At 34.4% G+C, this 19,136-nt stretch overlaps 1 non-coding gene across 1 annotated transcript; it reads left to right on the forward strand.

Annotated features, from left to right (window-relative positions):
- The first annotated feature begins 18,440 nt into the window (after positions 1-18,440).
- Positions 18,441-18,649, forward strand: LOC122606384. The gene has a single exon (XR_006324895.1). It is a non-coding gene; the product is annotated as a small nucleolar RNA U3 (small nucleolar RNA).
- The last annotated feature ends 487 nt before the right edge of the window (positions 18,650-19,136 follow it).

Below are 19,136 nucleotides of genomic sequence, written 5' to 3' on the forward strand. Positions count from 1 at the left end.
CAAGGCAAAACAGGGGTATAAGGTATCAATGATGACCCCACTAGCAAAAGTTTTGTGACGAATAGGTGTGTCAACATTTCTCTCTCGTGACTATCTTCTCACGGGGTCAATCTATCCTCGTGAGATCCATCTCCTCCACGCTTTATTAACAGGTGATTACTTGTATAGCTTTGCACATCTGATGATTCATGAAATATGGGATATGTATGAGCAGCAACATCGAGAATACATTCCCTATGGAAACTAAATTTCTGAGATACTCTGTCGATTGGGAGCCGTGTCTGAAATTGAATACGTTAAGGTCATCCCCCCAATGTGGCGTGTGATATCAGTGAAATCATTTTTCACGCTCGAATTTTTAAAATCTCCATCTGAACACATAATTTTTGATAGAAAGATGCAGCAACGAATTACATTTCCAAACGCAGGCACAGGAAAAGCACCACCTCAGCCCAAACCTACTAATCAATTCTCTCAAACATACCAGTACATGCCACCTCAGACGCCCATCACGAATGCAAACGTGGAAATGACAAACTTGTTTACCAAATTCCAGAACTTAATCGACAATCAATCATCTATATTTCAAAAACAATATGACGTAATGAAGACAATGGTTACCAACATACAAAAGCAGATGGAATGTCAGTTGCTAGAGGCAGAACGCCGTGAACAAGAAAGAGAAAAACAGGCAGAGATTCGGGATAAAGATGGGGAAAAACGGGCAGAAGAAAGAGGCAGAAGAAAGAGAAAAATGGGCTAAAGAAAGAGAACGGCTGGCAGACGAGCGAGAAAAACAGGCAGAAGAAAGAGAAAGACAGTCAGAGATTCGTGATAAAGAAGGAGAAAAACGGGCGGAAGAAAGAGAAAACTGGGCCAAAAAAAGAGAAAGGCAGGTAGACGAGCGAGAAAAGCAGGCAGAGATGTGGACTCATGCCATAATCTGGGACATCTAGAGGCAGCGTTACTTTTACGAGATGGAGCAGGAGCAGCTACGAATGGCTTGGAAACAACTTAATGGAGCCGATGCAGTTGATGAATTTCAGATTCCACAGATGTCTCGCACTTCATTGCATCCGCCACAGGAAGGATCTCCATATTATGATCCAACCCAAGGTGATGAGATCCCGAAGGTGTTTCAGCCTCTTTACCAGGACATCTATGGCCCGAGACGCAAGAAGCCTTTTTCAGCATAGTCTTTTTGTTCCGAAAATGTTGATCTGGTCACATGGTAAGATTGATAGGCCTTTTATGATATTTTAATTCTAGTATGATTGTATTTATTTTACTGGAAGATTTTAATCGAATCGATGTTGGCAAGTTTTGAACAACTTTTATGCAATTAAGCATTGCATTTGCATCAAGTTTCTTTTAAGATTCAATGGAATGAAAAGGATACTATTTGAAAAGATGAGCAGAGTCCCATCAATGACTGGTGAGGTTTTTGTTTTGGTGAACTAGATTTGTTTGTATTCTATACTGTATACTATATAGTTATCACTATAAGTTATAAGCATGGGTCAATGAGCCAGATGAAAAGAAACTGTTGAAGTAAGGTACTAATTATTAAGAATGTTACGATAAGTAAACTATGATTTGCGGTAGTGAATTTCTATGCTTGACTTCCAATCTGGACCGTCTAATTTGTGAACTTTAGATCTAAGCCCTCTTAACAGTCTGTTTAGGCGGTCAGCATTAGATCCGTGTGAATTAGAAGTAGGCCGTTAGATGGAACACCAATTATAAACAATGTGTTGAGGTAGACCTGGATGTTTTTTATGGATGTTTAAAAAGCCAAAATAGGAGGCTGGACTTTGCAACTTTAAAACAGATGGCGATTGAGGAAAAATAATGGATTGAGATCGTCTAAAGTTATTATTAGTTATATAGGTAAAGTTGATGATTTTGACCTTTGGAATATCAACTTTGAAATCTAACCTTTAATTTTAATCTAAAAGTCAAGATTTTCTCAACTTCACCTATGAAGTTAATAATAACTTTAGAGAATCTTAATCCAAAAATAATTTAGTTATGCATCTTCAGTAAACATGGTGGTATATACTCCGTATTTGATATTGCTTATTAGCTTATTTGCCTTTCAAGGCACGATAAGCTCTTTTTTTTTGTTTTTGGATGGCTTATTTTTTATAGCTTAGACTTATTTGATGCTTCATGGTGGAGTATATCTTTGGTTCATGTCATCTTGGTTGGTTTACTTTGGACATATGACATTGAGGAACGAAGTTGTTCTTATAATCGAAGCTTTAAAATCATACAAAAATTTTCAAAGCACTCAAATACACGAATGTGAATGATACTCTGTATATAGGAGTAGTATCCAACCCATGATTTTAACAAGTTGTGATCAAGGTTCATCATTTTTCTGTGACAAACTCACAAACATGGCCAGTTCAGACTTCAAAAAGTCTTATAATGGCTTGGCTGACATGTGATTTGGTTTCTCTTCATCTTAGTTGATAGTAATGTATTTTGATGAATTGTTGAATGTTGAAACTTAAAATTCAATAAAATTATATTCACTTTATAATATACTAATAATATAGTATAGATAGACAATAATTAGATTAGGGTTTGATGATAGATTTGTGTGGATTGAAATTGTTATGGTAAATTTAGGTACATTTAAAGGATGATTGAGAAAAAGGTTGAATAAATATGTACACAAAAAGATGGAAAAACAATCATGGATAATGTAAGCATTACCTTACCTTGTATGCAAAGTTTGACGAACCGAGCCTAAAAAACAACATACCTTATTACCTTCAAAAAGATGACTAATATTTCGATCAACAAGCTTGTTCCTCGTGCAAAGCTAGCAAGTAGCAACATTTATTTTTTTACCCCAAAATCCAAAGCAATAAAACACGAAAATTCTATCATGAATCGTTCCTACATCCAATAATCAAGATCAATCTACAAAAAGAATCCTCTAAAAATTTAAATATATAAATTTTTTACCTTTTTCTATCATGAATCGTCCCTATGTCCAATAATCAAGATGGATGAAAACACGACATTAAATTACCAAATTTTTTACAATAGAAAAAGCACCAGTATTTTTTATCTACATATTCCTATTATTAATAATCTCAAATTGATTAATAATCTACTTATTAATCATATATTAATAATCAAACTTTTATCTAAAAGAGGAAAAAGATTGAAACTTATTGTAGTATATGATTGAAGTTATACAATTATGAAGAAGAAATTTTATGGTAATGAAGATCACAAATTCACAGAATGATACAGATAGAGAAAAATTAGGTTAGATGAGAGAAATAGGATTATAAAAAATATAAAAAACATCTACAAAATAGGAGTGGGCGGCTAATGAAAAATAAAAAAAATACAGAAATCTTTGAAAAATATAGAAAAATAGAGAATTAATTAAGAGAGAGAATTAGGCTCAAGGAGGGTTATTAGGGGTGTCAAGTGTACCCTCAACCTTCTCTTTTTAGTTATATTATAGATTATATATTATATATGTGTGGATACTAAACCATAATGACGAAACGTGATTTTTTTAATAAACCACAAGTAAGATCCGTGAAATTAACTCTCAACAAATATTTATGGTGTCCTTTGTCTACAAATTTATCTATTCTATAACTAAAATAGGAGGCTGGGGTACATTTGACACCACTTAAAACATTTTTTGGCCTAAAACTCTATCCTAATTACTCTAGAGCTTTCTCCTAATTTCTAGATTTTTATTATTTGCTTATTAAATAGATAATTATATTCAAAACTCCATTATAAATCTTTGTTTATCAAAATAAATCTTTTTTAATTTTAAAGATATATAATATCCTTAAAGCTCTCTTAATAAATTATTATATATACAATTACCATCCAATTATTTTTTTTAAAAGATTATTATTTATACAACCTAATCTTTTATTAATCATTTTCATTCATATTATTCTTTTTTATTTCTATTTTTAACAAACAAATCAAGTTCAGTAAATTTCTCAAAAAAAAACAACACTTTAATTTTATTTTTGGTATTTTGTTCATATTTGTTTATTATTTGATATTGAATTGTAATGTTATTGTTATTTTTAATATCTTTTAATTTAGTTTGTTGTTTATTGCACTTTGATTATGACCCTTCCTTTTACTATAAAAGGGTTTATTCTTTTCAATTTGTTTGGTTCATGTTCTATTATTTTTCACTTGTTTTACTATTTATTATCTTGATATTTATCTTTAATAAATATATTTTGAGACTGTTAGTCTGTTATATATAGTTAAAAAAAAAGGAATGGTAAAATCGAATTAAGAATTCCGCTAGAAGGGCAAAAATCCAATTCCAAACGAAGGGTGTCAACCGTCAAGTTGAGGTATCTTTTCTTTTCGACAAAGATATATTTATTATTATTATAGTTTGCTTGCTGAATTTCAACTACATTCATTTATTATCAGGTTTAACTTTTTTCAATAATCTAATTAAAATCTTGTGTTAATTAATACTGCATCAAGTTTTTGGTGGGCTACTTGTGTTTTAGGGCGAGTTTCAACAATAGAAAGTAACATAAAACTCAATATATTTGTCTAATGTGTGTTTGTTTCTATGCCCCAAAAGGGATTATGAAATCCGGTTTAATAATCATCGTATGTTTAGAAGAAAGAGCCAATGTGTATTTAATTAGCCCAATTAGTTGGCGCACTTTCTCCGTAATTGTGAACTTTGTGCATAAACATATGAATATGTATCTGGGATGTATGTGTGTGTATCAGTGTATATTGGGTTGTGCCACCTGAATTAGTGGTCATGAATTTTAGGGCAGGCTTTTATAGATAATAACATTGAAGTCATTTGTTTTGATCAGCAATCAGACAAAAAAAAAAACCATTGAAGTTATTTTTTTGCCTAAAAAATACTTTTTGCCTTGAGATTAAACTTGACATATTACCTTCTGCATTCTTGAGTTTTTGTTTTAAAAGAAAAGAAAAGGTAAGAAAGTTGATCTTTTTTACATTCTTGAGTTTTATCTCTTACAAGAAAAGAAAGTATAAGAAAGGAAAAGTAATGGTTTTTACACTCAAAAACTTTCTGGCCAATATGGCATGATTTGGATGGAAAAGATTTTTTTCCTATCCTTTCTTCCCCTATCTAATCTTATCCTTTCTTTTCTTTCAAAATAAAACTCAAGAATAGAGAGCGGGGTTGTAAGTAGAATTGCCAATTGTGATGTCATGCTGGGTAGTATATAACATTTAGGCTGTTTTTGCACTTTATGTGATTTCTTATGTGTTTGTGCCAAGTTTCCTTCTGTACTGTGAACCTTGTGCATAATAATGAGTGTCACACAATATATCAGATGGGATTCTTGTTTCAAATAAGTAATCATTTTGAGAGATGTATAAGGCGACACCGTTTTAATTTGAATCATACTGTGTAGATTTTGTTAGATTTATATCAATGATTATAATTCTTCCTTCTAAAACAGATATGAGACCATCCGGAGTTGGAGAGAAACGCCCACGGGATACGCCATCCCCTTATGATTTCATTCATGGATTAACATTGTCCAAACATCCTCCCCAACAACGAAAAGGGTTGTTCATGATGAAACTCCTTGGTATCATCAAATGCAGGTCATTGCATCCAACACAATTTGAAGGTTATACAATCAGAGAACGTTTTAAGAGGTTGGGATGGGAAAATTTGCTTAGTTTCAACTGTGACAAGATATATAAGCGTGTTGTCGCACAGTGGATGGCATCGCTCTCAAGAACTGGGGATGACTTGACTGGCATTGTTGATGGTAAGTTCTATACCATCACTCCAAGAATTATCCGGGATCTTCTTGGAGTTGACAAACGCACAGATTTGCCATATATGCGTTTCAAGGAAGTGGATTCCAAGCCTGCAGAAAACAAAATTAGATGGACTGATGTCTGCAAGAGGGTTTTCGGGAGAGAGAAAAATGTAGAGATCAAGGCAAAAGAGGGGTATCAGATATTAATGATGAAACCATTAGCGAAAGTTTTGTGGAAAATAGCTGAGTCAACGTGTCTCTCTCGTGGATCTGATTTTGTTTACACGTCGATCTATCCTCGCGAGATCCATGTCCTCCACTCTTTATTAACGGGAGAGTACTTGTATAGCTTTGCACATTTGATGATGGATGACATATGGGATATGTATGAGCAGCAACATCGACGATACATTCCCTATGGAAACTACATTTCTGAGATACTCTGTCGATTGGGAGCCGTCTCTGAAGATGAATACGTTACGGTCATCCCCCCAATAGACCGTGTGATGTCACTGTATTCATTTGGCGTGTTATTATTATCAGAATCCGAAACTGAATACATAATTGATGATAGAGAGACGCAGGAACGAATTACATTTCCAAAGAAAGGCACAAGAAAAGCACCACCTCAGCCCCAGCCTACAAATCTATGCTCAAACATCCAGCACATGCCACCTCAGACGTCCGTCCCTAATCTGAACGTGGAAACGACAAACTTGTTTACCAAATTCCAAAACTTAATTGACAAGCAATCATCCATATTTCAAAAACAATACAACGAAATGAAGACAACTGTTACCAACATACAAAAGCAGATTGAACGCCAGGCATTAGAAGTAGAACGCCGTGAACTAGCTAGAGAAAAGCTAGCAGAAAATAGAGAAAGAAAACAATATGACGAAATGAAGGCGATGGTTACCAACATACAAAAGAATATGGAACGGCAGAAGTTAGAGGCAGAACGTCGTGAACCAGAAAGAGATAAGCTAGCAGAAAAAAGAGAAAGAAAACAATATGACGAAATGAAGACGATTGTTACCAACATACAAAAGCAGATGGAACACCAGGCATTAGAGGCAGAACGCCGTGAACAAGCTAGAGAAAAGCTAGCAGAAGAAAGAGAAAAGCATGCACAGATCCGGGCTCATGCCGTAATCTGGGACATTGAGAGGCAGCGTTACTTTTACGAGATGGAGCAGGAGCAGCTACGAATGGCTTGGTACCAACTTAATGGAGCCAATGGAGTTGACGAATTTCAGTTTCCACAGATGTCTTGCACGTCATTGCATCCGCCAAGGGAAGGGTCTCCATAGCCCAAGGTGATGACGAGATCCCGAAGGCGTTTCAGCCTCTCTACCTGGACATCTATGGCCCAAAACGTAAGAAGCCTTATTCCCCGTAGTTGTTTTCTTCCAAAAATGTTGATCTGATCACATGGTAAGTTTGATAGGCCTTTTGTGATATGTTAATTGTAGTATGTTTTTACTTATTTTCCTGGATAGTTTTAGTCAAATCGATGTTAACAGTTTTGATCAACTTTAATGGAATTAAGCATTGCATATGCATCATGTTTCCTGTTTAGATCCAATGGGATGAAAAGAGTACTACATTTATAGATTCAATGGTTTATTATTTGGTGAATTAGATTTGTTTGTATTCTATTCTATGTATAGTTATAAGTTATAAGCATGTCACGATAAGCAAACTACTATGCCTAGAAGCTCTAGTGATGATTCGCGTTTGTGAAATGCTATGCTTGACTTCCAATCTGGACCATATTATTTGTTAACTTTAGATCGAAGCCCTCTTAATAGTCTGTTTAAGCCGTCATTAGATTGTTGTATGAAGGTGTTTTGTTCAATAAACGATAAGTTGATCGTCCATGTGAATTAGAAGTATGGTAGGCAATTAGGATGGAACACCGATTATTAACAATCTTCTGATTGGCATTGGGCTTTAGTTAAGCCTACATCTTTATTTTGATTTGGTCTGAAAGAAATAGACGCATTTTCATTCAGGCAACAAGCAAAACCCCATCGATATGTCTTTCTTTGATGGTTCATGTAGGCTTGGGTCTTTCATTCGGGCCCTCTTGGGGCACCCTGTGGGCCAATGCGTATAACTTGGGCTTTCTTAACGTGGCTCATTTGACGACTCAGTACATGGATGTCACGAGTCCATTGGCATAGAGGAATCCTTTCTACGTAAGCAGGTTGTACAAAGTTTGTTTGTTCATACAGGCAGCGTGGTTATAGTAGTCAGAATTGTGCCAGCCATGCAATTCGTACTGGAAGTAACGGCATCAGGTAGACCTTGATGGATGTACGCATGGCTGTTGAACAAGTCAAAACAGAAGGCTGGACTTTGCAACTCTAAAACAGATGGTGCATAGAAGACAATTCAGTATGCGTCTTCCAGTATACAGGGTGGAGTAAACATGGTGGAGTATATTTGATATGCTCTTTTTTTGTTTTCAGAGAAGCTTATTAGCTTATGTTTATTTGGTTATTTAAGCTTATGATTAGCTTAAGCTTCTTTGCTTATTCAAGTTAAATTTAACTAGCATGGTACCCGTGCGTTGCGGCGGATACCATGGACATGGCGTCTCAAAGTCGTGATTACCGAGAAGTAGGAGTAGTTACTTTTTTGGTTCTTTAGCTAGTATTGCTTCAACTGTGGCAGTGGTGATCCTCAGATGATTTAATTTATGCCATGGATACCATTGAGTGTTTCATGTTGTGATAACTATACAAATTTATAAATAATCTCATGTTTTCTCATTGTAAGGAAATCGTGTCTAGCTACGGGTACCCATGTCATAAGTTGATTCCAGCACGTATCTTAAATGTGAAAGTTCCTTACTGCACATATTTTATTGAGTTCTTTAGCCAGACAAACGACAATTGTACAGAAGTTGAAGCAAAGGCTAAAGCAATTGTACAGAAGTTGAAGCAAAGGCTAAAGCACTACTTCAGACATTAGGAATGAAGTTTCAATAATAGGCTAAAGAACTTATAAGAAAACTGAACTTAAAAAAAAACTGAATTTATTCAAAAAGAAGCATAATATAGCTTAATGGATGTTATTATGCACCAGGACATTTAGCACTACTTCAGACATTAGGCTAAAGCACTACTTCACACCCATACAACTTGATACAACTGAACAATTATTGACCCACTAAAAAATCCAAAATGAAACATATGCAAATCAATAATAGATGTTCAGTTTCAAATACAAAGATATCCGCAAAAACTAATCTCCTCATGAACAAAATACAAGGAAAGGTTGTTGTAACCACCGAGGGAGCAAGTGGTATAGGTGAAGCCACTGGTCGTCCTTTATCCATCATTTCAAGCAGCAGCAGCAACAAATATGCATACATTCATTGTGACGATCTTTGCAAAGAGGTCTCTTTATCCATCATTTCAAGCAGCAACAACCTAAGAGCAGCAGATCCGCAAAAAACCAGTCAACACTATTAAGAGCCTATGACAACACTATTAAGAACCCATAATAGCATTGTCTCTTTATAGCTTTAATGCAATTTAAAGTCAACTTATATTAAATAAAGTTTTAAACAGTACGACTTGAGGTAATTAACATTCATACTAAGACAAATACCAGCAGGAATAGAACCATGAATTTCATTATTAGAAAAGTCTAGAACCTGAAGTGTAGGCGGTCTTATACTAACAAGGAAGAAATCCATTTTGGTATATAAAATTGCGTTCTGAAAACTGTTAATCTTTTTAAAAATGAAAAAATAAATATTATGTACCAAGAATCATCTTCTTTTTTGATGTTGTATCATCTGCAAGATCTTGAAGGCTGCCAACGGGTAAAGGAAAATAAGGGATGGTTTTTGCTATATCCGGTTCAGCGGGTAAGACCGTTGTATTCTTGCTAATTACAATTTCGTAGAGGTTGCGGTGCAAAGTATATCCTTCGTATCTTGGGAAGTTATAATAATTATATCCAAGTTGGAAATGGTGGATTTCAAAAACCCCACCCACCAAATTCATCTGCTTATATTGTGGCAAAAGACGATCGTCATATACAACGGCAACAAACGTGTTTCCCTAAAAGTTAAGGTAAAGTCCGTTCAATATATTTACATTCCTTCCATTTACAAAATTTAACTCAAAAACTTACATGTTTGTCTAGTAAAAACAGTTGCAGATTGTTATCATGTACGTTATTGTACATGAATCGGACACGGACAACTTTAATAGAGTACCACACTTGATGGTCCTGTAGCTCAGCAAAAACATGAATATGATCATGGCCATCGTACACCTCAAATAAGGAATAAATTTTTCAGGAATATCATATCTTCAACACACAAAGTTATTACATATATATAAATAGAAACAGATTGTAGTTGAAAGAAAAACAACAAAAGGAGGATAGCGGCTTATGGCTATAAAAAAAAACGAAACAGAGGTCTGTAGCTTTTTCCAGGAGTTGGACCAAATTTTTCCATTAGATTTTTCTATTATACTTATGTCATATTTATAATTAGACAACCTAGTTCCATATCAAATTATTGAAAGCAACAACAAATTGATGGAGAACAGATTAATAGAAAGCAACAACAAATTATTGAATTTCACAACTTTTTGAAAAACAACAACAAATTTGTGTATATACCTCATCACCGAAAGGGGCAGACATGGAAGGAGTAGGAGTGACAACGAGCTTCATTGATGGAGAACATGTGACGGCAGTTGGCAATGGCGATGATGCAGAGTTCATGTCCATGACGGAAGAAGCCGTGGATATGGAAGGAGTGGTATCTGGTATGGAAGAAGTAGATATGGATGTGCTTTTTAAAGGGGTAGAAGATAAAGAGTCCATCTCTTAAATATATCTTCCATATATCTTCCATGTTAATTGGGTTGAGAGTTTCAAAGAGGAGACAGGCGTGAGATGGAATGGAAGGAGGCTGGAGGCACGACATTAATATTGCCTGGAGAAACCAAAAATATGACGGCAAGAATATTAGGGTAGCAGAAATAATAATAATAATAATAATAATAATAATAATAATAATAATAATAATAATAATAATAATAATAATAATAATAATATAATAATAATAATAATAATAATAATAATAAAGAATTTTAAGGGAATTATTGTAGTATTTGCACAGGAAAGGCATATTGGTAATTTTGCATCTCTTTTTTCAACAGGATGTCATTTTTATTATAAAGGAGTAGAGATAAGCCTTTTTTTTTCCTTAGACTTATTTGAACCTTTATATTTAAAAATTCATATATGTCCTTCATTCCCCTTAGACTAGTCTATTATGAATATATTGATCTTAGGGCATACACAATGCCTAGTCTTTGATCCGTCATTCATTGCAATACCATTGGGCCGGATGCATCCTTGGTCCGTCCATCCCCTCAAGGACGGCCGTCTTTGGCAAAAAAAATTTTTTTAACTTTAATCCTTAAATATAAAATAGTATGGTGTGCCTTTGACTAGTCTTGATATTGGAGTGTTTTGGGGGGAAATGTCCTTGGAAGAAAAAAAGCTGATGTGGCGATGACTAGGACATGTCCTTGGAGGATTTGTGTCTGACATTGTGTGTGCTCTTACTACATAGTCATCTTGTTGTGAGTAGATCATGCCCATGTATGTAAAATAAAATGAGCTGATTATATGCCGATCTTGGAATGGCTTTCGACTGATGGATGTTCGAAAGTTTTAATTAATTTTATTGTGTTACGCGTTTATCCAGTGACTAGGCTGCTGGGTTCACGTGTGTCAATTCACTTGTAACGTTTCGAACCATTGCGTCATTGACAACTCTCTCTCCCTCCCTCCAGCATTTTGATTGCAACTCTGGCTTCGATTCGGTTAATAATCTTTCCTGTCATCGATTGGTAACTGTTAAACAGATTGTAATCTTATTCTCATAATATTAGTTGGTGCTTAGTATATGATTAGTTAGTACAGACTAGAAAGAGAGGACTTGAAGCATACGAAAGTTGAGAAAGAAGGACTAAAGATGGAAAAAGTAAAGACTATATTCTCAAGGACTGAAGCTGTTATTATGCAATAAGTTGCAAGTATAAATATAACCCATCTGGGTTATTTGAGAGGATCGACACAGAGACAAATACATCTTTCATTTTTTTTCTATCCAAATTCAATTCATCTGTAATAATAATTTGTGGTTCTTAATTCTTAATATTGTAATAGCACATTCACATACTCAAGTTGAGTGAATCATACCTGATTAAAGTGGTGATTGATTTGATTAGTTTGATTAAATCAATTGAGATTGATTCTGGTTATACAGTTTTTTTGATTAATTGAAATTAATCATTTAGATTTAGTTTTTTGTTCATGTCGGTACGTTCATATGTCATGACCACCGCCACCGAGAACCAAAGGGATATAAAGGAAAGATAAGTCACCCCGATCCATTGACTAGAAAATGTAGGCCCAAAAGAAGTTGTTGGTTCAGAGTATTTTCAGGAAAAATTGTACGGATGGGACAAAAACAACCTCAATTGGTGTAACTAGGAACAAGACTCAACATATTTGTAAAACTAGGAAGACACCGAACTTGTCCACGTACATTGAAGTCCGTTGTTGTAGACACCGAACTTGCTCACGTGGACAAAAACTACCTCAATTGGCATCAAACCGCACATGCTTTCTGAGTGCCACCTAGACCAAGTTCGGTGTCTACAACACCGGACTTCAACGTATGTGGACAAGTTCGGTGTCTACAACACCGGACTTCCTAGTTTTACAAATATATTAGGAGAAGTTCCTAGTTACACCAATGGCGGAAAATATAGTCCTATCCGTATAAAAAATTCTATTTTCAGTGGTGTTTGACCATGTTTTCATTTCCCAAATATATGGGTTGTAAAACTTTTTTTTTTTAACAGGTTGCACATTACAATAATGCCGAAGCAGCTCATCACCTAACATGGTGAGAACCTTCTCAGCGTGGGTAGTCGGTTGTCTAAACCGGATCCCGCTACATTTAACCTGAGTTGGCTGCCAATGAAGAAAACCTGAAACGCAATAGTGTACTTAGACAACCCACTTTAAATGGATCTTTAACATGGGTCAAGAAATGCACAAAGCAAGACTCGAACCCCCGCCTAGGGGGAAAACCATGGTATCCTCAACCAACTGGCTGGCATTGCTAGATGGTTGTAAACCTTTCTAATTTCGTTAGAGCATTGCTACATTACTACATAATACGGAGTACCAGAAGCATAAAAGCATATACTCGTATATTTTATGTAAGTTTACCACACAATAATGAAGAATGTGAATGAATAAAAAACTTTAAAAGACATTAGTTAGAATAATGAGAAAACGAAGACCTGGGAGAATTCCACCACGGACGATCGAGCGCTTCTTGTGTTTTATGGCTAGTGTTAAGAGTAGAAAGTAAAAATTTGTCTAAAGCTCTTTTATGCCCTAAAAGGGATTATGAAATCCGGTTTTTTAATCATCTTATGTTTAGGAAAAATAACTAGATTTTAGACTCGTGTCCAATACTGGACACGAGGTTTACGATATTATCAATATTAGATCTTCATACTTTTAAGTCATAAAAGCTTATAATTTTGAAGAAATACGTAACTAAGTGTTATATTTGTAGTACAATAATCATATGTTTGTCACTTTAATGATTAGCCTAGACATATTGATGGAATTTTTATCGTAGTCATTCCACAAGCCACATGCTATATATAATAATTTCTCCATTATAGAATATTTTGAAACCAGTTATACTCATAATGTGATATTATTATGAAAGATAATTAAGAATTAAAATATAAACATATTTGTGATCCTGTACTTGACATTCAAGTATATGTATTTAATCATGATGCGCGTCCATAACACGCATAGGTTTATTTTCAATCACTTGCTCTATGATAATATGATAACAATTAGGATTGTTTTTATATTCTTTGATAACAATTAGATTTCTTGATTTGAGTGACAACTGTAACATTAAACATTAATATGTAAAACTAATATATAAAAAGGAGAAAATTATGTACCTTTTTTTTATTAAGAGATAAAATTAATCTTGAATGTAATTTATATTGATTTGGATTTATGATTCAAGTAACCCTTTGTTGTAAATCGTGTTTGAGATATGTATCTAGAGTTCACATTGTATTTATATCAAATATTAAACTAAATATTAATATTTATAATTATAAAATCTAATATAATATTTGTTAATAAGTCGTTAGGTTTTAAAATAATTTTTTGTAGAAAATATTTCATATATTAAATGTTTTTTTAATTTAATTAAATGATTGTAAATTTTAAAAAATTCTCTCAAGTTGATGGCTAAAAATAAATATAAATTAAGTATTCAGGACTAAAAAGTGTAAATTATTGATGGAAAATAAAAAAGTGTAAATTAATGAGACTTGTTTTACAAATTAATATAAATACTAATATAATAATATATTTGGATAATTATTATTAGGATTTTTAATTTTTAGTTTATCTAAATGATGAAATCATCAAAAGTCAATTTGATGAAATTGAGCGATGTGATTGATTAATAAGTCATTAGTTTAACTGTCTTATAATATAGATTAAGATTAAGATATAGAAATTGACACTAAAGAAAAATAATTTTTCCAACGAATTATGGATCCCCCACACTTAATTTAAAGGAAATGGGGAGGGCGGAGGGCCCCCTATAAAGAACCTTCCCTGATTTCGTATATATTGATTCCAAGTTTTAGTCCGTATTTGTGAACTTCGTGCATAAACATATGAATTTATATCTGGGATGTATGTATGTATGTTGTGTTGTGACAATTGAAATAATGGTCATGAATTTTATTTTTTGCCTGAAACATACTTTGTGCCCCTGGATAAAACTTGACATTTTACCTTTAGAGGTATGTACGGTTTAATCTTTGTAAGTCTGATGTTTTTGCACTTTATGTGATTTCTTATGTGTTTATGCTAAGTTTTGGTCTATAATCATATGAATGCGTATCCGGGATGTAAATATGTTATAGTGTGGCAATTGAATTAATGGTCATGAATTTTACATGGAAGTAATGACTATATCTTCAGATCTTGAAGAATGTAAGTCATTAGTGTGATCTGACGGTCACAAATTATATCCTAAGTATAATGTTCATATATGGAATGAAACTTCATCAATCATTGTGAGATGAGAGATATTTTTGGTGACACCATTTCTTGTTCACGGCAGAACGCTGTGAACAAGAAAAAGAAGAAGAAAGAGAAAAGCTAGCAGAAAAAAGAGAAAAACGGGCTGAGGATAGAGAACGGCAGGCAGAAGAAAGAGAAAAACAGGCAGAGATTCGGGCTAAAGAAGGGGAAAAACAGGTGGAAGAAAGAGAGAAATGTGCCAAAGAAAGAGAAGGTAGGCAGACGAGAGAGAAAAACGGGCAGAGTTGTGGACTCATGCCATAATCTGGGACATCGAGAGGCAGCGTTACTTTTACAAGATGGAGCAGGAGCAACTACGAACGGTTTGGAACCAACTTAATGGAGTCAATGATTTTCAGTTTCCACCGATGTCTCGCACTTCATTGCATCTGCCACAGGAAGGATCTCCATATTATGACCCAACCCAAGGTGATTGGATCCCGAAGGCGTTTCAGCCTCTCTACCAGGAGATCTTTGGCCGGAGACACAAGAAGCCTAATCCAGCATAGTCTTTTCTTCCGAAAATATTGATCTGGTCACATGGTAAGATTGGCAGGCCTTTTAATGAAATGTTAATTATAGTATGTTTGTACTTATTTTCCTGGACGGTTTTAATCAAATGGATGTTGGCAAGTTTTAAGCGACTTTTATGGAGTTAAGCATTGCATTTGCATCAAGTTTCTCTTAAGATTCAATGGGATGAAAAGATTACTCTATGAAAAGATGAATGGAGTCCCATCAATGACTGCTGAGGTTAAAAATAGAACTAGAGTTGTTTGTATAGCTTATAAGTTATAAGCATGGGTCAATGAGCCATATGAAAATTTTAGCCAGACATCGTACAGATATAAGTATGTCAAGTGAATAAGAGAATGAGGAAACTTGGGGTAGAGAAGAGTATACACATGGTGGAGTATATCTTTGGTTCATGTCATCTTGGTAGGTTAACTTTGGACATATAACATCGAATAAGGAAGTTGTTCTTATAGTCGCTAATATAAGTTTTAAAATCATACAAGAATTTTCAAAGCACTCAAATACATGAATGTGGATGCTACTCTGTAGATAGGAGTAGTGTCCAACCCATAATTTTAATTAGCCGACTATGATCAAGGATCATCATTTTTCTGTGACAAACATGGCCGGTTCAGACTTCAAAAAGTCTTATAGTGGCTTGACTGACATGTGATTTGGTTTCTTTTCATCTTAGTTGTGGGTCTGCAAGCCACATTACTCATTGCATAGTAATAGGTGCTTTAACCTTAACATGTGCTTTAATGTATACACAAAAGTTACAATAAAACTAAAAAGAATTCAATTGGTCCATTTGAGCTAAAAGGTCAACAAAATAGATATTAGTATGTAAATGAAAATCTATTAGAGAAACTGAAGGCAAATATTTTATGGGAAAATGATCCGTACTGCAGACTTAACTAACCTTAGGTACTGCTACATTAAAAAAAGTTACATATTAAACCTTTGAATTTAATAAACATACATAACCCCCTGAATTTTACATAAACTCCCCCTGAATTTTACATAATCACCCCCTGCTTTACCTAAGATAGGTACTGCATGTTTTACCTAACCTTTCCCTATACTTTATTACTACAAAGTTTCCGAATAATGAAGTATTATATAGACTTAACCCTATTGAAATAAGAAACCATTGGGTAATAGTCAGTTGCCACCAGCCATCACTTTTCAGGAGAACCTGAGTTTGAGTCTTGCCAAAGGCAAACTTGAGATAATCAGGGGATTATTAAGTGGTTGAGATTCACTTGGATACTAGCCTGACTGGGGTATTAGTGGAAATCAAATGGTACATGGGATCAGAGGGTTACCATCCAATTACCTTTTTAAACCTAATGAAATAAGAATATAAGATACTACTAATTATTAAGCATGTTATGATAAGCAAGTTAACTACTATGCCTATGTTCAGGGGATTATTAAGCAGTTGAGATTCACTTGGACACTAGCCTGACTAAGGGATTTGTATCAAATGGTACATGAGATCAGAGGGTTACCATCCAAGTACCTTTTTAAACGTGACGAAATAATAATAGATACTAATTATTAAGCATGTTATGATAAGCAAATTAACTACTATGCCTATGTTCTTTATGATTCGCAGTAGTGAACTGCTACGCTTGACTTCCAATCTAGACCGTCTAATTTAATTGTTAAATTTGTAACTATAGATCTAAGACCTCTTAATAATCTGTTTAGGCGGTCATTAGATCTGTTGTATGGAGGTGTTTTGTTCCATAAACGGTAAGTTCCTGATCCGTGTGAATTAGAAGTAAGCAGGCAATTGGAAAGTAACTGCATCAGGTAGACCATAGACTTGGATGTTGAACAAGTCAAAACAGAAGGCTAGACTTTGCAACTTTAAAACAGATGGTGCTTAGACGAAAATAATTCAGTAACGCATCTTCAGTAAACGTGGTGGAGATTTCATATTATTTGTGTTTCAAATTCAATGCATGATAAGCTCATTTTTTTTATGCTCGGAAAAGCTTATTAGCTTATTTAAACCCATTTTTATAAAGTGTTTTTTTTTCCTTAGCCTAGTTTGTATTGCCGGCGGTGCTAGAAGAAGGGACGAGAGTATGCCTGGGGTGAACAGTAATCTCAAAAAACCCCTTTAATAATCCACTCCTACAAATGTAGAAAGTGAGGTTACATTAAATTGATTACAAATATAAAAACTAATTGCATTTTTGGTCCTTGTGTTATCACATTTTTTGTAGGTTTGGTCCAAACTTTTCATTTGTTGCATTTTTGGTCCCAAAAGTATGCATTTTTCGCAAGAATGGTCCAATTGAACGATTCCGTTAGTTTATCAACCGTTAATTTGATCATGTGCACCTCATGTGAAGGGCAATATCATCTTTCTTGTTTCTATTTAATGTGTGTGTATATATATATATATGAGAAAATGAAGTATGTGGCTGTTAGACATCCAAGCTTGAGTGTAGAACCCCTCACATACTAATTTTTTAATATATCTATAACTGTTTGGCCCCCCATGCTTACCACCGATAGTCCTCCCCTACACCACCAAGAGCACATAACCACCACCACTTGGAACCCTAGCCGCCACCATATCGGACTATTGGATTTCTGGCAAGAGAAAGAAGAAGAAGAGTCGAATTGTTGGGTTTATAGCAAGAGGAAAAACCACCCACCACCACCACCTTTTCTGAATTTATCTGTACAACAACCTTGGAAACATTCACTTCCATCCGGTCCATCTTTTCTTTTATAAAATATGTATAATAGATGTAGATCTAAAAAATAAGAAAAAAATATAGAAATTTGTGTGTGTCTGTGTTTATAGATCTGTGGGTGTGTGTGTTTATGGATCCGTGTATATATGGAAATTTGATGTGAGCTGAAGGTAGTGAATCCTTGGGTATGTGTGTTTACAGATCTCAGTGTGTTACGACCTTACTTGAACAAGATCTGTTCCATAGGCTCGTACCTCTGTATCCTTGATTTCTATCAAGACAAAAACTCATGTCTAGTTGATGAAATAGATACATGTAGCTAGAGTGTGATTAACCGAGCCTTATGGTCTTGACCATGGCCCAGTAGAGGATCTCTGTTTGTCTATAAATTATGTTGGTGGTGGCCGAATTTTATGATTGATTTGGGTTGGTGGTGGCCGGTGGTGACTGGAGGTGGGCGGGTGTAATGATTGATTTGGATTGGTGGTGGCCAATACTGTAATGTATATGTGTGTATGTATGTGTATGTGTGTGTATATATATATATATATATAAACTGCAAGATTGGTTCTATTTGTGTAAAAAGACGATTTGCCCTTCACATGAGGTGCACATAATCAAATCAACGGTTGATACTTGACGGAATCGTTAAATTGGACCATTCTTGCGAAAAATGCATACTTTTGGGACCAAAAATGCAACAAATGAAAAGTTTGGACCAAACCTGCAAAAAGTGTGATAACACAAGGACCAAAAATGCAATTAGTTCCAAATATAATTATTTAAGTAATATTACTTAAAAATAATGATTAATAATATATACATTTAGACTATTAATAGATGTTATCTCTCTATATAATTAAGAGATGATAGGTTTTTTCCTATGTGGTGTTTCTCTTTTCATGTCATC

This window comes from Erigeron canadensis, chromosome 6 (assembly GCF_010389155.1).
Source record: "Erigeron canadensis isolate Cc75 chromosome 6, C_canadensis_v1, whole genome shotgun sequence".
Lineage (NCBI taxonomy): Eukaryota > Viridiplantae > Streptophyta > Magnoliopsida > Asterales > Asteraceae > Erigeron > Erigeron canadensis.